Raw genomic sequence first — 24,206 nt, 5'->3', positions numbered from 1 at the left:
AAAGAAGAAAAGGGAAGAGGAAAAACACACCCATGTAGTTACCCCACTGCTAACTCCTTGCTACCTATAGCCAGTGCAGCCAGTGAGGATGAACTGATAGAGATAGCAAAAATAAACAAGATTAAAAAATTCCAAAAAACCGTAAAACAGTACCATAAACTCACATAGCAACTTAGAAGTTATTTGAGTCTCTGGGTTGAGTTTATTGTCAGTAAAGACAGAAGTCAAGTTCCTCCCAACCTCTGCCCTCAACTCACTTCACGTATTATGCCTCAAGCTTCATCAGTAGAAAACACAATTTCTTCTTATTTTTGTGATATTTGCTACACATTTCCTCCTTTATGTTGTAGGACACAAGAGTTAAAGACTAACTTGAATTGCTCAAGCAATCTTCAGCTAGTAGAATTTCCAGGAAGTGGAAATTCCCCTAGTATTAATGGAAAGAGGTCATTTTAGTATCGCAGCTAGCACCGAAAGCTCATTGTACTCCTCATCTTTAGATGCCTTTTTACTTTCTCTGATCACGACTCAAATATATAACTGGACATTTAGGCCACAGAAAATAATTTTTTAAATTAGTATTTACCTGAGCTCAGACTGACAGTGTCATAATTTTTTCAGGATACTGGAATATGTGTAGAAACAGTAAAAACAGTGGTTGGCTGTAGGTTAAGAGAGCAGTAACTACAATACACAAATGTTTGCAACACTGTGTGCAGCCTCAGTGAGATCAAGAAAGAACACATCACTAAAGAGCTGAAGAGAAAATTCAGAGATCTGCATAGCTTTTGCTCAGAAGGCAGCAAATTGAGTTCTTTAAATTCGTATATAATATTAGCCAAGATGACCCTGCACTTTATGCACCCAATTCTTAGATACATCACCATATTCAAGACATACTAAGCAAAGTCAGACTTTATGTGCCTGACTAGATTAGATCTTTTCTAATCAGTAAAAATCACTGGAATTTAAATAATAGCATAAAGTCCTTGTAGTTTGTAAATACAGCCACTTTTTTTTTTTTTTGAAATTTTAATCACTTTCAAAAAAGAACTGAAAATCACTCAAATATCTCTGCACTTGAAAATCATCTACAGTTCAAGCAATTTTGTTTTGTTCTTGCATTACATTATGGAGAAAAATAATAGGAATTCCAGTATTGTACCATTTATTACAGAAAAGGCTAGATACAACAGAATAGGCCACATAAATAAGATTATTTCCAAGGCTTGCTTTCTTTTCTAGATGTTTGTTTCTGATGCAAGTTTCTATTTATGAACTGAAAGTCTCTTTTTGCTATGGTTTCATCGAGTTGTTGAAGCTATGGTTCATTTTAAAGCTGCACAGTATGCATGGCAATTTAATATCTCCTTTTCTATCATTCTCATCATCTTTGAAAGTATAAAAGTGAAAAAATGATACCTAAGTACAGATGATCAGTCCAACCATTATAGCAGGTTGTCAAATCCCTTAATTCACAAACAAAAAGTGAAGAAAATTGCAGGAAAGAAAAAATGGCTGTTTCTTCAATTAAAAGATACTGAATCGATTACCTTCTATAAATGGAATGCTACTAATGCTTGTGAATGAAAACAAATGACAAGAAGCTCTGCCTTTCTTGGCTTTTTTTTGTATGTCTTGAGAAAGATCAAGTATTTGTGTTAGAATATTTTACATGTATTGCAACTACATTTAATTCTTAACCTTTATTTCTTTACATTGTTTTTTTTTGCATTAGTATACTTCTGCTTACATTTTTGCATGGATTTGTGTGCAAATTGTGAGCAGATGGCAAACAGCACAACATTAGGAAATGGTTAAAGTTTAACATTCAGTATTTGCTGTAATAATAACTATCCATTCCAGAAGTTTTCTGAAGTTCTCCTGAGTTCCTGACAGAAAATCTATTTCAAACTCAATGCCCACTTTTCTCTGAAGACAAAATAATATATTAATCCCAAGTAGAAAGTTTAAGATATTCATTAGAGTACAGTTTAATTTGTGTCTTTCAAGGGACACGCTATTTCTGAAATGTACTGCAATGGTTTGCTAGGTCTATTGGACATTGGTCCCTTTCAATTTCTGTTCAAGAATTGGAGTGCCTGTAGTAATTAAAAGAGAACATTCTCTGGTCCACTTCCTTAAGATGTATTTTAAACAGCAGCAGAAATACAGCACTTCATGAGTACTTTTGGCACTTTCCACTGCAGCACTGACTGATGCTCAGGAAATTGCAAAGGAAAGAGAATGAATCGAAAAGTAAAAGGCTAGGGAGGGACATAGAAGAAAGGGAAAAAGTTTATATCCAAATCAAATTGTATTTGAAGAACATCCTCCTCTTCCTATCCATCTTGAAAGTACTACTCATGTTCGTGGGGAACTTTCCATGTTCCAGTTTGTGCCCATTACCCCTAGTTCTGTCATGGGGCACCTCATCATCTCTGCGGCTCTCTGCTGGACTATCCCTAGAAATTCCATTTCAGGAAAAAACCTTTTACTAAGGTTTTACGTGTACCTGAAACCATCGTATAAGTAAAATTGTGAGAGTCATGAATGTTTCCTTCCTACAGCCCATCATCCCATCCTCTTTTTTCCATTGCTTGTGAAGAAGAGTTTTGGTCTTATGCAACAGTTATCTCCACTTAATACACTCTTTCAGTGGACAAGTACATTCTTTTATACAACAGTGTTAGAGGTAGAAATTCAGAATTTTAATAAGAACTATCTGCTTTTTTTTTTTTAATAGTATATTAGATGTTCATAGGATAATCTTACACAGAGTTCCATGAGTCATTCTACCAAATAATTGATTTCATACAAATAAAAAGTTACCTAGCTTAACTGAAACTTTCTCAGCTTTACTAGCTAGTGTGCTTTAAGGAAAACTGTTTGTGACTGGTAATTTCTCAAAAAAGTAGAAGATCTGTTCTATAAATGTCACCTGTGAGCACAGGCAATAAAAAGAAGAGCTGTTGATACAAAGCATTGAAAGTGTTTCTTACAAACTTGATCACAAAAATAGAAAAATCACACACTAGAACATAAAGGATCTGGCAAGGAAAAGGTTGTACTTTAAAGTGTAAATTGTTAATTTCATTGAGATTTGCATCAGTACTTCTTTGATTATAATACAGAATATGAATGACTTGATCAACAAATCTTCACTACTGCATAAAATATCCCTAAATGTACTTATACACTTGAAGACAAAGGCAGCAATATTTTTATTTGTGAAGTAATAGTCTGAGAAAAGATAAAAATTGCTAAAAGTGGATCAACTACTTTTATGGATAATAAATTTTACTAAAAACGCAGCTTAGTGAAGGAACAAAATCAACTATGATTTTGGGCAAAGTTGTGAATAAGTGACCTTCAAATGAATAAAGTAAATAAGAAAACTGAAAAAAGTGGAAAAATCTTTTGCTTGCATTTTTTGAAAATTAAATGATTTAACTTTATTACTATTATTATTTTTAAACAGTTTAGATATAAAAATAAATATCTTCTCAGAAACTTATTCTTAAAGGAAATGAAACAGAACTATAAAACAAATTATCTGGAGCTAAAGCAAATTTTTTTCTCTTGCTTATGAAGAAGAGATGTATTTGTCCACTGAAAAATTGTAGTATTCAAGTGGAGCTAACAGCTGCATAAGAACAAAATCTCCTACATGCATTGATAACAGCTAAATATACAAGAAAGTTTACCATTATTAAATACAAAGATTTCACAAACTGGCAAGCTTTAAGTTGTTAAATCATTAGCATCCTTCTGTGATAATATTTTATTAAACAGCAGACATTTCAGGATACAACAGAATACACTTAGCAAATGCTTTTTAACTAGCTTTGTTACTGATTCTCACAACACTGAAGTATTCTTAAGTACTCTGAAAACATGTATAAAAATACCTCTCAATAATTAAAGTAAATTAATTCACTGAAATGTATGCTAGCTACTCAAACAAACTGGCTGTAAAAAGACAAACTTTATTTTTGCTAGAACATTTCTGTGCTTTCTCCATCATGTTTCCTTTCTCCTACAGAAAAGCAGATCGTCTTCTACCTGTTCCCTTCCTTGACTTTTGTTTCCACAAATGTAAAATAATATTCATTTACTTAAGAGAAGTCATCAAGAATCACCAAGTTCTTTTTACTAATCACCTATCTGCAACATGAGATCAATTGTAGGTGCACTGGAATTAATTTCTATCTATTCCATGGGGCATGGATTTGAGCCATTCCTTGCACTGCACAGCTAGTGGCTTAGAACCAATTTGCTTATTCAATTAATTTATGACATAAGGAAGAAACTTAGCTTTATAATTATTTTAACTATTACAGACACTTTGTATGACTTTATACCAAGGCTAAGCTATGCATAAGTAGTTCACCGAAGGGAAAACATGAAGGCAAGCACAGTTAGCTTTGTCTAGTTTAGATCTACTCATAAGCATTGCGAGATATTGAAGTATTAATCACTGCAGAAGGAAAGTCTCTTTTGAGTGGAAAGAGTTTTTACAGAAAGTACTTTTGAGTAAAATAAAGTTTGAATGAGCTAAGACAGATGCAGGTATAAATGCATCTTAAATAGGGTGCTGACAAACACTATAAGGACATGCCTCATTTCCACAAGTACAGTCAATATTTTCAAATTGATTTCTTGCCAGCAGGCTGGTTTATGCCAATTATAAGCCTTTTTAATGAGTAATATTATTATAAGTATTTACTGTACAGATGGATTACGTAGAATGCTAGTATTTAAAACTCCACACAGATGTTTAACAAAATTAAGCTGGAGGAATTTTTTTGGAAAGCATTATGGGTCATCAGCAAATGAGCCCATGATTTGAACAATCATAGATACCTGTCAAGATGAACGAAACCTATGTACCAGACACAGAGGAAGCAGCAAGCTCTTTATATACTGGTAATAGAAACAGTGAGAGGAAACCACTCAAAGCAGTAACATCTCAACAAACTCCATCCAATACGAAGCCATACTAGCCAAAGAGAGCCAGTAATCTGTCTCAATAATTTGGTAATGCCCATGTGAAATATATCAGGACACCAGCACCTGAGCTGTTTCTAATCTCTGTGCCAAGTGCTCCAGCAGTTTGCTGATTTTCTAACAACCCTGATCTGAAAGTGGCAATCAATACAGGGATTGCATTTGAAAAAAAAAAAAAAAAAAAAAAAAAAAGCAGCATTAGAGTGAAAGAGAAGTCACAAGGGCAATCCTGACAAGGCAAGGGCAGATGCATCCATACTGGGAATGTGGGACAGAGGCAGTCACAACAGCATCACCAGCATACTCTCCCTGGAGCAGTTCAGAAAATGAAGCAGTTATCACCTGCTTACCTCCCTGATAATTGCAATCCTGCAAGATGCAAAGGTACAATGTACTAAGGACAGGGATGGAAAATGTGCACAAGAAATAACAAATAGCTTTCACTGTATTCAGAAAATTGTGTATTCTTTTAAAAACAAACTGATTGTACAGGAGAATAACTGGACTCGGATCAGCAGCTTCACTTCCAGCTGAAATAATTCACCAAGGTCCCATATTCTGGCCAAAAAATAAAGATTTAGTGACAGCTTACAGTCAGAAAAAAATAAATTTCTGCTGCAAGTGTCCTGCTTTGGATAGTATAGAATCATAGAATCATTAATCTTGGAAAAGACCTCGAAGATCATCTAGTCCAACTGTCCATCTACCTCCAATATTGCCCACTAAACCATATCCCTCAGTGCTTCCTCTATCCATTCTCGAATGCCTCAGGGCTGATAACTCCTCCACATCCCTGGCAGCCCATTTCAGTGCCTGCCTACTCTTCCAAAGATTAAGTTTCTCCTAATATCCAACCTGAATCTCCCCTGGCACAGCTTAAGGCCATTCCCTCTCATCCTATCACTGTCACCTGGGAGAAGAGGCCAAATCCCCACCTCGCTACAGGCAGCTATAGGAAGCAGTAAGGTCACCCCTGGGCCTCCTCTTCTCCAGAGGAAAAATCCCAGCTCTCTCAGCTGCTCCTCAATCAGAGTCACACAGAAAAGAGCAGGACAAGACAGACAGTCCAGATTTACAATTTGGTTTATTTAGAAAGCAAGCAAGCATAAAGGGAATACCTTATGAAAGACGATGTTGAAAACTGTGAAATATCTTTGAAGGGTCTTGAAGGTAAAATTATCCCAAATCCCAGGAAAGGCTGTGATAGCTCAACCTAGTATTAAACAGGAATGAAAAAAAGCTACACAGATGCATTTAATAGCCACAGAGAACACATAAAACACTGAGAAAAGGATATTATATGATCTTTTAAAGAATATTGTATTTGGCAAACACTAGTCTAGCACTTCAGTAACCAGAGATGGGAGCAGTGTCCAAATGGTATAAGAGGTGGTTTGCCCTGACCAGAGACACATGGGAATTGCCTTTTGGGAAAAGAAAAAAAACAAACAGTTGTCAGAGTTGAATTTTCATGGGAAAGCGTCTTACTGAGAACTGCTCAGGATTGCTATTCTGGTAAACGAGATCAGGAACAAAACTTTCCACATTAAGCTACTGTTTTGAATACAACACTGACATTGAGATTTAGAATCAAATCCCTTAACAAAGCGCAGCAGCAGCTAGTGCCTGATAGTCCAAATGCTCAGTGTTGAAGTTACATATACAGAAAATGCTGTAGATTATGAAGCAGGAATAGCTCTGGAATAGAATAAAAAAGGAACAGTAGGGACATTAATAGGGCCACCTACCCTGGACAGTCTTCTACCTCACTGCATATAGACACAGATTTATTAGAGGGCAAGGAAAAAGTTCCATTGGAAGGCTGAATTCCAACTGAAAACCATATGGTGCTGCAGTTACTTAGTATCTGTGACTGCTTTTAGCTGTCACGGTGTCCATCACCTGCTATATACACACACAGGTTTTTACTCCTACAATCAAAGTCTGGAACTGTACTGAGAAATGCAGTCTCACATTCACTGGATTTGGAAGAATCCATGCTCTACCAGCCTCTTGAAACCCAACTCCCAGTACTGCACATGATTCACTTTACTAATTGATGAAAAAAGAAAGAAGGATACAGTAATGTGTCCATAAGCAAGTATCTTGCTCAAGTTCCTACATTTATGTGATATTCAGAAACATTTTTTCAAACTGTGTTCAGTTTGGTCACCTGTACTGCGCTTTCTCATTTTGCAGTTCATAGATATTCAAGGGACATAGGATCCATTTACATCCAGGAGAGGCCGGAGGACATTTCAGCTCTCACCTGCAGAGGAGCTCTGGTAGCTTTTCCCAAAAACGATTCTAGTTGATGCAAAACAAAACCTCTCTGTGAACCAAGCTAACACACAGCAGGGAATCAGCAGGAGAAATGATTCAGAATTGGACTCTGAAATAAAACACAGATATAAATGCAGTCCTGTCTCCATTAGATTTATTTATGGTCAACAGGTATTACGTTTTCTGAGGCTCCTGACACAGACCTGTTGTGTACAAACCTGCTACTTCTCATCATGGCACAGAAGGGGTTAAGGCCAAAAGCTGGGCACAAATAAAATAGTGAAGGAAGAAAGAACTTCTCTTTTTAAACACAGGGAGTCCAGACTGTGTATCAGGAATCATCAAAAGTGGTTCAGTGATAGCTAAACTAACTTAGCAGCAGACAAACATTGCGAGAGCCAGACTCGCCACCCAGGAAGGCTCTGATCTATAGGAAAGATGACATACTGAAATGCTGTGGTAGCTCTTCAAAATAGTCAGCAAATGTTTCGCTAGAAATAGCCCTTCTGCTGTGAGATATTTAGACAAAAACACATGGAGAGAGCATCACTTTTAGGAGCCCAGTAGAAACAGCTCTGCAGTCTTTCAGTAGCCAAATTCCCTTGCAGCTTGCTTTAAAATTTGTTTTGTACCTTTGTCTTAACATGCAGTCCATCACCTTCGTTTCTTGTCCTGGAAAGAAAAATGTCAGTCACACGGATTTTCCTCCTTCTGACAGTGGTATGAATCCTCAGTCCTTTCCCTTCTGCTCTGCCTTCTGTCTTCAGATCTCTCTTCCTTCTGTTCTCATCCTTTCACATAGTCTTCTGTATACTGGCCTCATTTCTCCTTAGGCTCCTCTTTCTACACTGTCTTAGTTTAGTGTTGTTTTGTTGTGGTTTGGGTGGGATTTTTTTTTTCTTTGTTTGTTTTTTTCACGTGTACTTTACTTTTTTCTTCCTACTATACTTTTTCTCCTAATTCTCTTATCAACAGCTGTTTAATTTCAGCAAATCAGGTATCTTTTTTCCTCCTTAGCCCCTTATCGAAAGAAAAGGTGGGCTTTTTTTCCCACCTCCATGTTTCTTCTCCTACCCAGGAACCTGATGCTCACAGAAAAATTCCAGCTTTTGGTAGCATCCCAGGAGTTGCAACTCAGATACCTCAGGCACTGCTGTTTCATTGGCTGGTTTTGTGGGGGTTTTTGTTGTTTTGGTTTTGTAGCACACATCAGCAAATTCTGTGCAATAGCTCTCTGGTTATTGATAATAACTAGCCACTTGCACACATCTATTAAGTTCACAGCAATATATATACTTAAGAATATATGAATGTCTAGTATGTCATGGCAGTGCTAGTTTTGAGATTAAACCATTCTTGCACAGTACTGCAAGATGACATCATAAATCTGTTTTGTGGCTGAACATTTTTGCGTCTCAGTATTGATACTTATTTCACAGTAGGTCTTGCCTGTCTTATATACTCAGTAAATGCATTTCACTGTTTACAAAAAAAAGCAGTGCAAATTCCAGCAAAGCAAGCAAGTATTTGACTGTATGATACACATCAGTAAACACTGAATCTAACATTGACTTCTCCACTTACCCTTTCCATTCTGTAACAGAGTAATTATATCCTCTGCTTCAGAGAAAAAAAAAAAAAAAAACAGCAGAAAATCTGTCCAAAATAGCCAGTTGTTAGATGCACTGTGTGTAAAAACAGTGAAAATAAGATTATGCCAAGTCTCAGTGAAAAACATAAGGTTTTAAATGTTTCTCTATTTTATTTTAAATATAGCAATCTTGTTTCTCTTACAAATCATGGAAATGATTTTAGCTTACTATTACTGTTTTTTGGGTTGCTTTTTTGTTTGTTTTGTTTTTTAAGAGAAGACATCAGTTTACAGAAATCCTGAGTTTGGAAAAAAAAATACCCAAGACAATTCTATGGTACATCAGGAAGAAAATGGCAAAATCCTCTGCAAAAGATGTATTCTCGACATCTGTTTCTATCCAGAAACACAGGAGTAGCTTAGCATGCATAGCATATAACACTCCTCCTGCATGTCTGTTTAAAAGAAATAAATCAGATGTATAGGTCTCCAAATCTAAAGGCAAACAGCACTTCACTTTTTCCAGATGATTACTCAATCAGCAGGGAACCTCCAGACCACCCACATTTGGGGCTTACACCTGCTTCAGCTATTGCTACATGTGAAGATTACAGTGCCCATGCTGTCCATTTCCGCTAAGAAGCTGTTCCTACTAATTTCAAGGTAACTAACAAGTGACACATTTTCATGTCATCCACGTGGCCTAAGTGACTTTTTCATGGATGCACAGTATATATGTCACTGATAACTGAGGCATCTAAAGCATGATCAGTCCTGTCTCAGTGAAGTTTCCTAATTCTCCAAAGCTTCAGCTTTGCCTCAGAAGCTATCACAGAAGCCTTGCACTTGGAAGAATGCAGTGCTTCCAATTCTTGATGCTTCTGAAGAAAGAAGCAGATTTAACCATGAAAAGGTCTACTGTTATAGAGCCCTTGTGACTCTTCAGCGCAAAGGAAGAGAATCAGCAATAGGGAAGGAAGGGATCTCACAAAAGAAACAGCTGAGATTAAGAAAGATCAAGAAAGAGATGTTGAGCATAATGGGGTACACAATGAGAGATGTGTGGATGGACATAGCATGGGAAGAGACTGGATCAAGCCTGGGTGAAGGATAAGGAAAAGATGAAGAGAGATCTGAATACAAAACAGAAACAATGTACAAATGGAAAAATCAAATACAGAACACTGTAAAAAGAACGTCTTAACTTCATTCCTTAGACCTTAATACATTAACCAATGTGACAGATTCTTATCAGCTTCATAAATCTCTTACGTGAAGTTCACTCTAGTACTTACAATGTAGTAGTTATTGCAGATTAATCTTGTATTTCCTCATTAATCAAAGCAATTCTAGGTAACAACATATCCGTTCTAAAATAATGAGATGTCATGCCCCCATTTTCTTTTCAAAATAACAAACTAGTTCACTGTACCTATTCTGCATGTTAGGCAACTTCTTTACAGCAACATACCAACAGTAGAATTCACTTCAGACTACTTTTTTACTCTTCTGTAGCTTTTGAAAGCTAAAAATCTTAGAGACACAACAGAATATATTTTAAATTCACAGTCCTTCATACTCATAGAGGAATGATTTGCAGGCCTTATCCCAAAACAGAGTACTTAAATTTCAGTGTTAGAAACAGAAGTATCTTTACCATTAATAACCATGCATTTCTGCCAGCAGCATCCCACACCAGAATTGTTCTCAATAAGTATCTCAACTGATATAGAAACTTTCCTGGAAAGTAAAATTTTGAGCAGGTTCTCCCATAAAGATGTGGGATATGCACATAGGTCTAATATGTTCTAAAAATATTCTACTGCTGACTTCATTAAGCATACATACACAAAAAAATGTCACCTCCAGCATCAACTTTCAATCAAAAGGACGTTGGTAGTTTGAAGATGATCAAAAATCATAGTTGACTACTATTTGGCCTTACCAACTGTAGGTACTCTTAAGGTAACTAATCTTGTCTCATTTTCCATGAAATTACTACCAATCATTTCCTTAGCAACAATAATTTCACTATTTGTTCTCTAGAAAAGAGCAATTTATCTGGAATGAGGACTCACATTGCAGAGGACAAAAAGGCAAAAAATGCGTTTCTGAACCAAAGCAATGCAAAAATGCTTAGAATTTATTTCGAAATTTAGAGAAATACTTGGCGCTCTCAACAGTCACATCCACAGAATAAATTTGGCTACCAAAGAACTAACTGAGCTCATTTCACATTTTGGAACTATCTGATGTTGGAAAGAACAAATTCTGACCTCACAAGGCAAATTATCTAGTTAATAAATAAATAAAACAGGGAAATTTTCCTCTTTTGCAAGAATTCCATTAACAAATCTAACTTCAGGTCATGTCAGAAACATAGCATGTCAGCAATTTAGAAGACAAAATTATGTTGTTACTGAGTTCTTTCGATTTATCCTTGAAGATTCCAGCAGCAGTGATACAGCATTTAGTTTCATTTCTAATGACAGCAAATTCATGATTTATCTCTAACATCAAAACTACATTAAAAAGCAACGAGAAAATACAATAAATACTTTTTGAAGTTAGAGTTCAGGGCGCACCCAGTGAGAATAGATTTATTTTTTTTTTAAATGCAGAATTAAGAATTATAGAATTATATCTTATTACCTGGTGTGTACTGTAAATCTATACTTAAAACTTGGATTGCCTGCAGCAGCCCTCACTAAAAGAGTAAAACTAATTATGATTATACTAGTATAAATCACAGAAGAGACATAAACATAGCCTCAGAATTAAAAAAAAAGTGAGATGCCCTTCATTTTTATCCTTTTCATTGAAATTGAAATTCTAAAATGATGGCTTTCTAGATAGGATACTATGATGTTCGATTTCAATTGTGCAGAAGGTTCAGTAGGATCAACTCAGCTTCACAAGCTTAACACTACTGGATCATAAGGGAAGAACCAGGGGAGACTCTTCACCCTGTTAACCTTCCATTGATCAGACAGATGAGTTGAGCGCATTTTGTAGGCAGAAGTAGATTCCCTACTGTGCTCTCAACTGAGATATGACTGCTTTGGTCCAAAAAACACATAACCATAGTATCAGATCATCAAGTCAGAACAGAATCCCTCAGAGGAAAGTTTATCTCAGCCCAGTTATGTGAATACTGCATTTCCAGAACTATAGCAGAGAAAGTTTACATCTGTGTTTCTGTCCACATACATGTATGCTGAACAATGCATTTCACACTGATCATCTACGGAAATAGCACGTTCTAGTCATCAAGGTATGAACTCAAATTTGCTACTAACAAAGGCTACATCTTTTTCTCCTGAGCCAGTTACTGCTTTCTTCTGTCTACTGTAATTTCCTTACCGCAATTTATTTTTAAATTACTGCTTTCCTATCTCTTTCACCTTTTTCAGACAGGAAATTTGCCATATTTTTGCTTTGGTAAGCTCCTTTCATATTTTCTCTACATGTTTATTTCTAATGTTTGCAATTCTATCCCATAGCCAACAGAATTGCAAAAGGTCTTCCTCAGCATTTGAAAAATTCTCTTGGGCCATATGAATGTCAGTGAGTGTCATTTTTTCCCCACAGAGAGGAATTCAGTGATGCTTCCACTTGAGATGCCATTTTGTCAGCCTGCCCCTCTGCTGCCATCTGTGACACAGCAACAAAACATAATGGAATACTGGTGGAAAGGTTCATTCTCTACTGCCATAAAAACATCTGTCTCCAACGTTGTTGGCCAATATAACAAAATAGCAGACATTGTTTTTGAAGCAACCTTCATACAATTACATGAAGATATGCGTTTATTTCTCAGATAAATGCATGCCAGAAAATAAAAGCATGTGGAATGCATGTGCTCTGAAAGCCTAGCAGAGACAGAAGACAAATTGGGACAAAGCACTAATTAGCAGTTCAAGTCTTTTTAAAATGATTCTTATTACAGTACTGTGAAAGATCTGAGAAATGCATTTTGAGGTTTGAAACAGAATGCTGTTGGGAACATTAATTTCTATGAAGCCTTGTTCTGTTCATGTCTTGAGTTTTCAGGGAATAGATCTGCAGGGATTTTGAGTGTTAACTATTCTATATTTCTTCACAGGAAAATTATCTATACGACTGTTCTAAACAGATGTTTGGTAATGTACAAAATGATCTTTTTGACAATAGAAAATATTTCTGAAAGCAAGTTTCATAAACAGTTGCTTCTACTGTTCTACAGTATCCCTCCCACCATCCAGATGTCATGCGGTTTGCTTCCCTGTGAATTCACTCCAGAAATCCTGTAAATAATATTGGGTTTACCAATTATCACTATGTTCCTTCATAAGGAACAAACCACAGATGTAAAATAATGAAGATCTTGCTACATAGCAGAAAGCAGAACTCTAGGGTAAGCTAATAAAATCAGAAAAACAGAAAAAATCAGAATTCAAATTTATTCTTCTAGAGAATAAGAGAAAGAAATCTACAAATTCAGCCATCTCATATTAGGCTACTTTTTTTTTTTTTTTTTTTTTTTTTTTTTTTTAGGATGCAACCTGTATTAATTTAACATTTAGAATCTTATTTAAAAATGAAAAACACTTTATTATATTTTTATTTTTCTACTATCATGAATACCCTCAAAACATGGTCCCAGTGTATAAAGTGATGAACAAACAAGACTTTAAACGGCATACTAATTTCCAGAAATGTCATTTTCTTGTAATTCAAATATAAGCTTTTTACATGAGGCTTATTAGCTATGTTTTAATCTGCATTAGTCTGGTTAAAATACCCAATTTCCTTTTTTCCTCCTGTGATCCTACTAGTCTTTCTTTAGCCATTAGCAACAGTAATAGCAATTAGCAACACTACTTCCAGCACACAGTCATTTCAGGCTAAGTTGTGCAGGCTTCATGTTTAATGATTCCAAGCGTAACTACAAAGGCATGAAATAGAAAATTCAGTAATCACAGAGGAATGGCAGCCTCCATCTAATAGTCCATACTAAATCTTACGTGTACAGTTCTGGACTATTTCAGCTGTATTTGGCTCACAAAGGTAAAGCATGAGGAAAGCAAGCATTTTGTTTTCTGTGCCTTCAGCACTGGGAAAAACTAGAAAAATCTATCTATAGCCTTTGTCTTTACTTATCAGCATTCACTGCTCCCAAAAAGTGCTCAGTAATACCTCCCAAAGGTCACCGTCACCACTGCTACCAGTTTTAATGAAGACATTCACGCTGTGTACCTGCACTGGCTGTAGGCAGCAGTCTGCTGGTAGCAGAGAGGCTACAGGTGTGGCCTCCACGAGGAGAGGCTGGGGCTGCCCTGTGCAGACACTATATCTCAAACAGCTCCACAAGCCCCTCTGCAGGATGCAGGTGGTACATCAGCCAAGCTGGGGCACAACTTTAAAAGCAGATTTAAGAGAAGGCAGAAAACACTGAAAGCAGAACAGAAACAGGAAGAGGAGATGGTCAGTGATGAAGCAGTTGTTCCTGGAGGGACTAAAGCCAATGGAAGACTTAGAATCATAGAATAATTAAAGGTTGGATGAAGACCTCTAAGACTGTCTAGTCACACTGTCCAGCTACCATTAATATTGCCCACTAAACCACATTCCTTTGTACCACAAACTTGCGAAGGACTTGTATGGAGCAGATGAAAAGAACAAGGAGCAGCAGTAGCGAATTGCTATGTCCTGACTGCAGCCACCCTGTCCTGCTAGTTGTATCACTGAAGCGATGGGGTGTAACTGTGGTTATCCCTATTTCTTCATATTACCCCCCCCCCCAAGCCTGCTGAGGCAAGGCAGAGAGGTAAACAACTTGGTGTGAGGTTGGCAGCCAGCTGGGCCAAGCCCCAACACATCATTCCTCATGCCATTATGCATGTGACTTTTGTACAAGAAGTGCTACTTCTTACGAATAAAGCACATTGAGTTAAACTTTCCTTAGGTTAATTCCCATGTTACATTGCAACTCAAGGAACAACTGCATATGTTCTGCAACTACACATTAAAAAAAATATCACTTTTTTACTTGCAATTTTGAGCTAAGAAAAACTAGCCTTAGATATACTCATTAGTATATCATGCATGCCCAGAAACCAAAGAGAAGATAAAGTCCCTGTGCCTAACTTCCATTGTAACAACTAAGTGTTCTGACAGTAGGTAGAGATGGATGTGAACTCAGAGTATAACTGCATAGAATTTGCCCTCTGCTTCTTATCTTTTCTTCTCCCCCTCCCCCCACCAAGGAAAAAGCAGCATTGTAAGCAGAGGAAATAAATGAAAAAAAGCCAGAAGATAAAATGCTAAACTACAGGACAAAGTTTTAATTCCTTTCCTTCACAAATAATCAGTTATAGGTAGAGAAGTTGGTTTATTTCCCTGAAGACAGCAGTAGTTTGGGGATATTTTTTGTGTCACAAGAACTTCAAGAAATGGGCTGCAGAGTAGCCTTCTGAAGTGTCATAGAATTGAATTGATCAAGAAATAGTCTGAAGTATTTTTATTTCCATCTCTCCTTTCCAAGAACAGGCTGAAGGAATATTTGTGGAAAAGCAGAGGGGAGAATGTGCTCTTTAAAGACATGAACAGTTAAAACTAAGTTATTCACCCCCTCCTTTTCTTCCCTTTCTAAGGAGGAGTTACAGAAAAGTGAACAATTTTTTCAAAGTTCAACATATGAAATAGTTATACAATATCTAGACCATACCAGTATTAAGAAGCAATGCTTAAAAAGATAGAAAATGGCTTAAAATACTTTAAACACAAGTAACTTAACAGAAAACTAATGATACAAAATGACTAACAAATCACAAGTCCACAGAGACAGAAAGTAAAAGAGAGGATATATGAAGAATAGGACCACATGAATTCTGTAATTATCTATTATTATCCAACTTAAATTAAATGTTAATCTTTGAATGCACTTGCTTGGACAACATATAGTAAACTCCAAGGATATTAAGATGTCTAATAGATTGAAGACAAAAATCACTATATTAAAAAGCCAACATATAATCATGTAATACCGAAAGCATAAGACAAATCCTAATCATACAATAGTGTGGATTGATCCAGTGATAAAAGATACCATAAGATCTGCAATATATATGTATGGAACTGGCAAATAAATTCACCATGCTATCAAATGAGAAAAAGTAATGTGAAAGAGAGGGTGACTTGGTAAGTTAAGAATTCCTCAAGACAATAAATAAGTGTTACCACTTCTTGCCAGCTTGTTTCTCTCCAGAGAAAAATGTGGATGCTAGCTGCCTCTATAGTTTGTAGCTCATATGCATCTTTCGCCTCTCTCCAATGATAAGCACGCTGTGGTACTGTGACTGGCACCAAGGTTTTCAACTACTGTATTTCTTAAACAAGCAGATTTATTACTAACTTCAGGCTAACAACAAAGCAAATTGTTATGCTGTCAGATACATCCATCACATATGTGGTATGTCTAGAACTGGATCTTAAAAAAAAGAAAACTTTGTTGCAAAATATCTTATATATAGCATTACTATAGAATAACACGGAGGCATGTGCAATAGAAAAAAATAAAATGAATTCTGGAAAAAAAAATCTGACCCTATTCTAAATAGATTCCTGTAACATGATGGAAAGTGCAGCAATGACAGCAGAGCAGCAAGGTCCTAGGCTACAGCAAGAGAAGATTTGCTCAAAGGTAACAGCTATAGACACAGAAATAAAAGAAAGCTACTGCTTACCTTCAGAATACCTCAAGTACACACAGATCTCCAGCAAGATACCCTTGCCTCCACTGCCAACACTTAAATGAGATCTTGGAAGGGGTGTATCCTGGCTGCACCCCTTCCCATCTCTCAGATGCATTGCATACACCTGAGCTCCCCTGGGTTGACCCTGCCTTCCCCCCAAGTGTTCAATCATTGGTTCAAGCCATGACTTAGCATTTCTGCAACAATTCCTAACTACATTTCTGCAACAATTCCTAACTAAGTTTTCTGAGCAGATTTCCCATTTGCTCTTTTCCATTAGACACTCTGTAACTTTTTTATGTCCATCTTTGCAGTCATCAAATTCCTAGAAAATATTTTAAAAGATTACTTTCAGAAAAGGTATTATTACTGCTGCAACTGAAACATGGTAGAGTGCCATGGTTCCTCAATCATAACACCATTTACAGTAGCTGCCACTCAGTATTGTCCTGAGCAAACAAATTTAGTCAGAATATCAGGAATAGCTACAGTTCTAGGGACAGGTAAGGTATAGCTTATCAGTGTGATTATGCCTACTGAAATCTAATAAGAGTTGCAGAGCAGGCTGGGTCTTTAGTCACGTGCATTTCCAAGAACAGAGCTGCCACGCAGGGCAGTTGGAGGAACTCAGCAAAAAAGTCTGTCCACTCTTTCCTCTAAGAAATTCTTTCCTTGAATTGAACTGCCACCAATGGTCAGGGGGTTATCATAGTCCTGGGCAGCATGGTTGTGTGCCATGACAAGCTCCTTTGCACAAAGTGAAAAGCAAGACTCCAGTTGGAAGTATCTTAAGGCTATAGTGCTTTTATGGATACCCATTACAAAAACCAAACCACCATTTCCCATTCACTGGCAATTTGATAAGTAGTCTCATTACAGGACTCAAAATGGTCCTAATCCCATAGCACAGGAATGTCACAGGTGGGACAAAGTAAGGCAGTTTAAACAATCATTTCCAGTGTTTCTGTAAACAAGAATCATTCTCTGATACTATGGCTTTAAAAAAAATGATAATTATCTCAACTTTGCAATTCCTTCCTCACTAGTTATGTTCTTACATAAGGTTTTATTAAGCGTATTAGAGAAATCAATAAAGAAATCAGATTACAAGTTAATAGACTTCTTACTAAATTTTACATTAGCGCCTACAGTCAGAACAGTAACTGCTTTGAAAACAAAAAGATACAGTGCCCCAGTTTGTTCCATGAGAGAGTAATAGTTTTAAATCCACCTTGAGAATCACTTTCTGAATCCTTCTCAGTATAGGAGACCAGCTGAAGTTGGCAAACAGATGACTCTACTTTCAAAGTATTCAATAAGGAAAAAGAAACAAGAATAAAAAAAGCATTCACTTAACACACTGAATATCTCATACAAGGCTTCCTTAAAGAAAAGCAAAACACTACCAAAATGACATTACCTCGTCTTCACCAAGATTTAATGACGCATGTACATCTTTTAAATCCCATAATACAGACTTTCAAAACTGCATAAACACTGCAAAAGAAGTATTATCCAGGTTTCAGCTGGTACACCATTGGTATCACAATGATATCTTGGTTGATGTTGAGCAATTGAAGCACCACTGACTTTATAACACAGCATTGGGAAGGCAAGGCAGAGCCAAGACAGGTGGCCTCAGTGTTATTCCATACCACCTGACATGACACAGAAAGCCATAAAGGTGTGGGGGCCATAAATCTGCCCTTGAACATACCCAGGGGCACGGGCATCCACAACTTCTCTGGGCAACTAATTTTAATGCCTCATCTTTCTCTCAGTGAAAAATATCCCCCTAATGTTTAATTTCAATTTCCTTTCTTTAAAACTGTTACCCCTTGCCCTATCACTTTTACCTGTGTAAAAAGTTAATTTCCCTCCTGCTTATAAGCTCCCTTTAAGTATTAGAAGACCATAATATGGTCTCCCTGGAGCTTTCTCTTCTCCAGATTCAGCAAGCCCCACTTCCTCAACCTGTCATTATAGGTGAGGTGTGGTCCAGCAGAGGAATCATCATCTTGGCCCTCCTCTGTACCCTCTCCAAAACAAAAGTTCCACATCTTTCTTGAGCTGGAGACCCCATGCCTGGATGCAGAACTCCAGGTAGGTCTCCACTATAGCAGAGTAGAGAGAGATAACAACACCCACCTCCCTCGTGCTGCTGGCTACTTCTCTTTTGATACAGCCCAGAAAGAGTGGCTCGTCCCTGGGTGGGCTTGAACCACCAACCTTTCGGTTAACAGCCGAACGCGCTAACCAATTGCGCCACAGAGACTCCCATGAATATAGAAGGTTGCAATCCTGCAACATAAAAATGAGCATCCTTCATAAAATTCTTATTTATGGAAGCAATAAATATTAGCAGAAGTAGAGGTGGCTTTGCCTGACATTCAGTCCCAAGTAATAATGAGTCCTAATTACAGTAAGATTTCTAATTGCTGCTAATACTGCACAGGTGGCCATGGATATCAAACACTGATTGCCAGCCTGAAAATATTTACGATGTTTTTTAATCAAAACCTTCTTCAGCTGTCTCCTTGGTTCCTAGATGAAAGGTAAATCCTGTTAAAAGAATTATTGTAATTTTGGGCACACATGGCATATATTATTTATTTAATAAAAGATTTTTGCTCAAATTGGAAAATTACATTGATTCTTGATCACATTATCAGTTCTAAATGTTTGTCCTACTTTGAAAACTTTGGAAATAATAAATTCAGTATCTGTGGCTATATTGCCCCTATGTCAGTGGCCATTTCTTGTAGAAATACAAGCACGTTTACATGCATGCACACACATCCACACACACAGAATGGGAGACAGACTCGTTGCCTTGCCAAGTCTTCTTTGCATCATTCTGACATAATGAAGTAGACTGACATGGTAGACTGATAGACTGGAAGGAGCGGTCCTTGAGAGCAGCCCTGCATAAAAGGATGTGGGAGTCCTGATGGATGAAAAGCTTAACACGAGCCAGCAGTGTGCTCTTGCAGCTCAGAAGGCAAATGGTATCCTGGGCTCCATCAGAAGAGGGGTGGCCAGCAGGGACAGAGAGGTGATTGTCCCGCTCTACTCTGCTCTTGTGAGGCCCCATCTGGAATACTGCGTCCATATGTGGAGCCCCCAGTACAAGAAAGACAGGGAACTGTTGGAGAGGGTCCAGAGGAGGGCCACGAAGATGATCAGGGGGCTGGAGTAGTAACAGGTTTGGGGTTGTTTTTTTTGTGGTGTTATGCAAGTGCACATGGAAAATATGGTACCCACTGTCAGTCATGGATGCTTGCAGATCATTTCTGGAGACCAAACAGTGGACATGAGCATGGTGAGGAGGTGGGTGGTGCACATCAGCAGAAACATGAAAGACAAGTCATGCTCCTGGCAGCCATGGCATAGCTGTAACACCACAGCAGTAGTCAGCCCTTAAATGGGGTGTAGAGGCCTGGCTCCACCCTTTCTGGTCACACATCTGAATCACCTTCACCTGTGCTCCCATGGCTGACCCTCTGTGCCTCAGGTGATCAATCAGTGGTTCAGGCTGTGACTCAACAGTTCCCATACAATTAGGAAAGGAGCTATCCTTCTGGATTTCCTGGAACACAGATAATCCATCAACTCTGGCTGCCACATCGTAACATTGACTAAGCTGAAGGCTCAAACTCCCAGGGTCAGGCCAGAGAAGACAACAATATTTCTCTTGTAACACAATAACATTGAGTCCCTTTACTAGTTTGAAGACTGTGGAGTACATTACCAATCTTGGACTGTGCTACCACACCCACCAGACAGTCCAGATTTGACACCTTCTGACTTCCATCTGTTTGGGCTGATGAAAGATGGACCATGTGGGCAACATTTTCCAAGCAACAGCAGCATCATAGCAACTGTGATACAGAAAGTCAACTCTGCCGATACAGATTTTTACAAGCACAGCATGCAGGTTTTTGTTCATTGCTGACATTGCACAGCTAACAGTGGTGATTATTACTGAAAAACAGTTTTTTTGATAGCTGAGAATTAGCTCTATTAAATAGTGTTATTGTGCTCTTTGTATCTGTTGTAGCTTCCATGGAAGAGCTGGGCTTTCAGTGGGGCTTCCTGTGTGTGCACGTGTGACCCGTCTCCCTATCAGCCTGAGTTATTGCATTTTTCTGTTGCATAATGATGGAGAAGGATCTAGTGAGCTTTTTCTGCTTTGTAATACAATGAGTCACACTAAGAAGAGTCAGTTATTTATCTGAATAACTGGAATAAAGAGAAAACAGTAATCTCATCAACTAAGTATATTATTACTATCCCATCAAAAACACTGTGAATAAAGCTATTTCCTAGGGAGAGTTTGCTTCTCTCACTTCCTCTGTTATGAGATGCAAAAGCCCATTGCAAGCAGCCAGAGCTCCATCTACCTCTAAGTGGGAGCTTCATGTACTCCATGGTGTGTCGTCTTTACAGAGAGGTAAGGCATAGACAAATACTCTGATTGTGTCTATACAGGTACTCCCAACAAACAACTCTCCAGTCAAATTTTGGTTTTTGAGCATCCTAAATTTGCATCACTTATAGCACATTAAGCTCATCTGTGCAGCAGGTTTTAGGGATAACAACAGTTTTCTATTGATGATATACACAATGCTTATTAACCAAATCTGTCATCCCTGGGATGCAAAATAATAATAATAATAAAATCTCCATAACTGCAATATTCTCTGTATTTGCTAATCAATTCATGCAATTACTTTTGCACATTTTTGAATCACAGGTGTAGTACTGTTCTCTTTTCTCTCTCACTATTTTTGTTTGATTATTTTTATACTGCTTTCCCAAAATTTATTGACAACATGCTGACAGTGGAGAATACTCAACACCTCACCCAGACATTGCTAGCATGTGTTTGAGAACACACTTCTTGTTTTCCAAGTTGCCTTCCGTGAATTTATAGTCCAATATACCAAGCACAAACAACAATCTGCTGCTTAGCAGCAGGAGACCTCAAATATCCATCCTTCTGAGTAATGTCTAAAAGCAGATAACTTCTGCACTTTTTGGTTCTGTTTGCTACAGGCTGAAGGGGAGAGAAGGCTGGCAATGGCTGTGCAGGAACAGAAAGAATCAGCTAAACTGCAAAATGAACACTGAAAGCAAAGTTCATAATCCGGCTAATTTACAAGGATGGGTTGGAGGGAAGAGACTGGGATTTTTGTTTGTTTGTTTATGTTTCTTGCCTTTGTGTGTCTGTTTTTGTTTGCTTTTGTTTTTCTTATTTTGTTTAGATGAATCTGACTTTGGAACTGACTTGTATGTCAGTGCATCAGAGGGGGCTTTACTTTTGAGGGCTCAAGTGCTCCCACCTCTCAAAAGCACAGGCTTCAGTGCAGCATTACAAAGACTCAGACTCAAGAAGCAATCCCACTTTTCCAAGAGACCCAGAGCTCCATGCTGAGGCTTACAGCAGCACAGGATTCTGCTGACTTCAGGGCTTAAGGTACATTAATGCAAGTCTGGGAGACTGAAAGCAAGGGAGGAAAAACCTCTCTGAATTCTTGAAAGCTTTCTCTTCACTGAAGAGTACTGAATTTACTACCAGTATAGTTAGTGTTCAAACTAACCCTTACTTTACGTAACTATTCCCAGCTCTTTTCTGCTGAAGTCAACCTATTTCATCCACTGAAATTACCCTATCTCCTTTCTGATAGAAGATTAGCCATGTTCACACAAATTAGCAGTAATTAGCCGGCAGACACTTCTAGCAACATAATGAGTCTTAATTTCTCTTTTGTTGACTGAAGAAAATTGGATCCAAAAAGCTATATTTTAAAGCTAAGTTTAAAAGAGCACCACGCTGAGGTGGGAGGCATCAGTATACAATTTTTCTTATGGCTATTTTGCTCTAGTTCCCCCCAAATGGGAACAGACAGATTTCAGACCAACTTCAGATAATTGTTCCTCTTTAAGGAAACTTCTGAAGTTCAGAGCTGAAACACTGGTAGAGTTTAGTGCAAATCCTGAGTTCTTTACAGTGAGTACTTTGCCCATAAAGAGTAAGGAGGGACAGAAATACAGAGAGAAACAGAGATGTTTATATCTTAATGCGGAGACAAATGCTAAAAATGTTATGATCTCCCTCTTGGCATCTTGTGTTCTTCTTTCCTTACAGAAAATGAGACAGCAATAGTAAAAATAAAAATAAAATATAAAAGATAGTTGAGGAACTTGGTAACCAAGAATGCTTAACAGAACTGCAAAAGCCTGACACAAGTATCTGCAGGAAAGGATGTTCCCAAATGCAAAGTACCTGCTGGTTAGAGGCTTAGAGAACACAAGCTCAAACTGGGAAGTTCTTATGTGATTTCCAAAGGTAGGAAATTAGTGTTCATTAATACCTGAAATCACCTTAATTTTGAGCTGGCTGAAGTTCTGTTAGTTTGAACCGACCATTAAGTCCTTGTTTAAATCAAACACAAGGCTTCTGTTTCTTGGTCAACTCAGTCATGCGGTTTTGCAACATGTAGGAAGAACTCAGTTGCTATCAGTGCCAAACAGTTGTTGGAACAGGGTGGAATCTCATCTGTCTTGTTTTACAAGCACAAAAGAAAATAAAGAGATGAGTGAGAAGTCCGCTATGAAATTACAAAAACTTTTAAACTGGAAACATCAGTTGGTTTTTTTTCACTGTGCTTTTCCAGTTTTTTCCCATTGCTGAACTCAAGTTCATATCTTAAGACCTGTGAGCTGAGTGATGGGTGCTCTGAAGTCCATCAGACCAAAGCCAGAAGCAAATCTCTGTTCAAACTTTTCAAACTGATTTTTTTTCTGAACACAAAATACTAAAGAAAGGCACATGTTGTGCAGGGTAATCTAAACAGAATGTTACAAGGCAAAGAAAAAAAGAATTTCTATCATATCTGATATTCTGACATTTCGATGTTTGTTTTTGTCCCAGATCTGAATGTAAAAGTTTAAATTTAGAGATTTGTGGGAGAAGCAAATTCTTTATGTCCCCTCAAAGAGCCATTTCTAAAATGAATCAGAATATTTTCTTTCAAAACTGTCAGAACATTCTGAAGTGATATATATATACACACACTTCGAATTTATGACATAAAGGAGAAATATAAAAGAGATTTAAACATTATCAAAACAAAATACTTGAAGGCTTTTCACTGAGAATTGTTAAAATAAAAAAAACTTTGTATTTCAAAGGAACTGCTTATTTGGATGCAAACTTTTTCCATTGGAAAAAAAAAAAAAAAAAAAAAAACTTATCTAGTTCTACCTACAAGTCAGCAAGAAAGATCTTATTTCCATATCTACAATTAGAGCTGAATTGTCATTCTCTGGGCAACCTTGGTTTTGTAATATATTCTGTGCATATAGCCCTTCTTACCTGGGGATTCTAAAACATTTTGCACAGATGATAGACAGGAGTATGTCGTATCTGCACCAACATGAAAAAGAGCACAGCAGGAGTCTCAACCCACAGTGAGTTGCATGGTATATAAGATGGTTCCTTTCCAGGCTTTGAATGAATAAGCTGAATGGGTCACTTGTCAGGAAATCCAGCATAGCACATGCTGTGATTCTAGCCATGT

The 24,206-nt window shown here is 37.5% G+C and overlaps 1 non-coding gene across 1 annotated transcript; it reads right to left on the bottom strand.

Moving 5' to 3' along the window:
* Positions 1 to 18,821: 18,821 nt before the first annotated feature.
* Positions 18,822 to 18,895, bottom strand: TRNAN-GUU (transfer RNA asparagine (anticodon GUU)). The gene has a single exon. It is a non-coding gene; the product is annotated as a tRNA-Asn (tRNA).
* Between the last annotated feature and the right edge of the window lie 5,311 nt (positions 18,896 to 24,206).

The sequence above is a fragment of the Phasianus colchicus genome, chromosome 6 (assembly GCF_987193195.1).
Source record: "Phasianus colchicus chromosome 6, bPhaCol1.hap1.1, whole genome shotgun sequence".
Taxonomy (NCBI): Eukaryota; Metazoa; Chordata; class Aves; order Galliformes; family Phasianidae; genus Phasianus; species Phasianus colchicus.
The sequence above is the reverse complement of the archived record's forward strand: the minus strand, read 5'-3'. Positions and strand labels throughout refer to the sequence as shown.